General features: G+C 44.9%; 1 long non-coding RNA gene across 1 annotated transcript; it reads right to left on the bottom strand.

The window, feature by feature from the left end:
• Nucleotides 1-589: 589 nt before the first annotated feature.
• On the bottom strand, nucleotides 590-1,972 carry LOC135571165 (uncharacterized). The gene is made up of 2 exons (XR_010463663.1): nucleotides 1,843-1,972; nucleotides 590-1,085 (listed from the first exon to the last, which is right to left on the bottom strand). It is a non-coding gene; the product is annotated as an uncharacterized LOC135571165 (long non-coding RNA).
• Between the last annotated feature and the right edge of the window lie 616 nt (nucleotides 1,973-2,588).

The raw sequence follows: 2,588 nt of genomic DNA, 5'->3' as shown, positions 1-2,588 counted from the left end.
CAACTTGTTCTCAACTAGCCTGGTTAAATAAATAACGTGTTGGAGGTGTAACTGATCTTAAAACCTCTTAGAGCTAGGGGGCAGAATTTTCACTTTTGGATAAATAGTGTGCCCAATTTCAACTTCCTGCTACTCATGCCAAGAATATAAGATATGCATATTATTCATATATTTGGATAGAGAACACTCTGAAGTTTCTAAAACTGTTTGAATCATGTCTGTGAGTATAACAGAACATATGTAGCAGGCAAAACCCAGAGGACTAACTGTTCAGAATACCCCCCCCTCTCTGTTCCCTATATTGTCTCTGCCATGGGATATTTCATAGGAACCTATTTTCAGTTCCTACCGCTTCCACTGGATGTCGCCAGTCTTTTGGAATTTGGTTGATTCAGCTCTAATGAGTGTTGGACTAGTAAGAAAGGCAAGATCGAATGCCCGAGCAATAATCTGCCATTCTGCCCCGCTACAAGGCAGTTAACCCACTGTTCCTAGGCCATCATTTTAAATAAGAATTTGTTCTTTACTGACTTGCCACGTAAAATAAAATAGACAGAGCTATGGATGCCAGGACTGACCATCCATGATATCAGAATAATAGTTTTAATAATGTTTTAAAGCTGTACAGTGTTTGTTTGCATTGTTTAGAAACATTGGGGTAAAACAAGCTTATATTGTGGGTTCTGATGGGGTACGACAGTTGAGCTAAACTCATGAGGTATTCATATGTTATATTCTTCTAGAATCAATGGGTACATATAATTAATTTTTAAGTAAAAAAATGGGTGTAGCAACTAAGGATTCTAGCTTTAAGGCTGTATCTATGAGAGCTGGGAAACTGTTGATTGGTTAAACCAATGCCACAGCAGCTATGCCTCAGGCTATTGGTTAGCCAGCAGCTAGCAGAGCCACAGCAGCTATGCCCCAGGCAATTAGCTAGCCTACCAGCTAGCAGAGCCACAGCAGCTATGTCCCAGGCTATTAGCTAGCCAGCAGCTGTACCATTAACAGAGCCAAACTGAGAGGCAAGGCAGCCAGAGAGAAGGAAGTGGGTCGGGGAGCACTTCCTGATGTGGTTGATGACCCTGAAAAAGTAGGAAAACAGAGATATTGGTCAGTAAATTACAAAAGTGGATTGTCTTTTCATGTTTCTGTTCAAATGTTGACTTTGCTCGTATAGATGTGTACGGTGACAGTGAAACAGGGGCGGACTGGGACCAGAAATTGGCCCTGGCATTTTGAAAATATTTTTATTTTACCCTGTTTTCAATCCAATTGTTTAAGCACATCTTGCTGGTGGTAAAACTCCCACGGTGGTGGAGAGACAGCCATGGTCCTCCGATACACAACCAATGCTGCAGGGGGCGGAGGACAGCTGCGCATCCACAGCCAGTGCAATGTGTCGGAGGAAACACTGTGCAACCTTGGTTGGCAGCTGCACTGCGCCCGGCCCGCCACAGGAGTCGCTGGTGCGCGATGAGACAAGGATATCCCTACCGGCCAACCCCTCCCTAACCCGGACGACGCTAGGCCAATTGTGCGTCGCCCCACGGACCTCCCGGTCGCGGCCGGTTACAACAGAGCCTGTGCGCAAACCCAGAGTCTCTGGTGGCACAGCTGGCGCTGCAGTACAGCGCCCTTAACCACTGCGCCACCCGGGAGGCCTCGGCCCTGCATTTTTAACATATTGGCAAATGTTTTCCTAAATTATTAGCCAGAAAATTATATTTTTGCCCAGAAAAACACGCTAGACAGACCCACTGGACTGAAAATGGACCAGCCCATCTGGCCATTTGCCCAAAATGCCAGATGGCCAGTCCGCACCTGGAGATGAATACTTACCATCACTGACGCTGCCTGGTATAAGGTTCAGGGAGGTGGAACTGCTGGTGAGAATTGCCTGTGCGTTGCTTGAGCTGGGAACTGAAGACAGCTTGTCGAACACGAGGGTCATGTCGGTAACTACAGATCCACTTCTACTCAGGAGAAGGAGAGAAAATGGACCACCCTCAGAAATCATTACCATCATCATCAGCATCGTCAAAGTTTTCAAGTTTTAATGTCATGTGCACAAGTCCAGTGAAATGCCTTTTATTGCAAGCCTTATTAAACCCAACAATGCAGTAATCAACATCAATGTAGAAGTACAAATAACATAAGGTAGAACAGAAACCTAGTCAATCAGTAATGAGAATTCATACCCTTACCTGAATGAGTTGACAATGGTGACCAGCTGCGGAAGCCTGGGGTCTTAGCAAAAGCCTTGTTCACCTGCGTTGAAAGATAGGATGATCAACGGTTCAATGAAAACAGGGTTCTTGACGGCATTAATAGAAGCTTTGGTTTCATTCTTTCATAGTAAATAGACCTCTCAATAGGACCCTTTTTGACTTGGCATGTACAGGATAACTGATGATAGGGTTTTACAGGAGGGTACAGGCATGTAGGGGCGGTGGTGGATAACTGATGATAGGGTTTTACAGGAGGCATGTACAAGGATAACTGATGATAGGGTTTTACAGGAGGCATGTACAGGATAACTGATGATAGGGTTTTACAGGAGGCATGTACAGGATAACTGATGATAG

Source organism: Oncorhynchus nerka, unplaced genomic scaffold, assembly GCF_034236695.1.
Source record: "Oncorhynchus nerka isolate Pitt River unplaced genomic scaffold, Oner_Uvic_2.0 unplaced_scaffold_718, whole genome shotgun sequence".
Classification (NCBI taxonomy): Eukaryota; Metazoa; Chordata; class Actinopteri; order Salmoniformes; family Salmonidae; genus Oncorhynchus; species Oncorhynchus nerka.
This window is presented reverse-complemented; position numbering and strand designations above follow the sequence as displayed.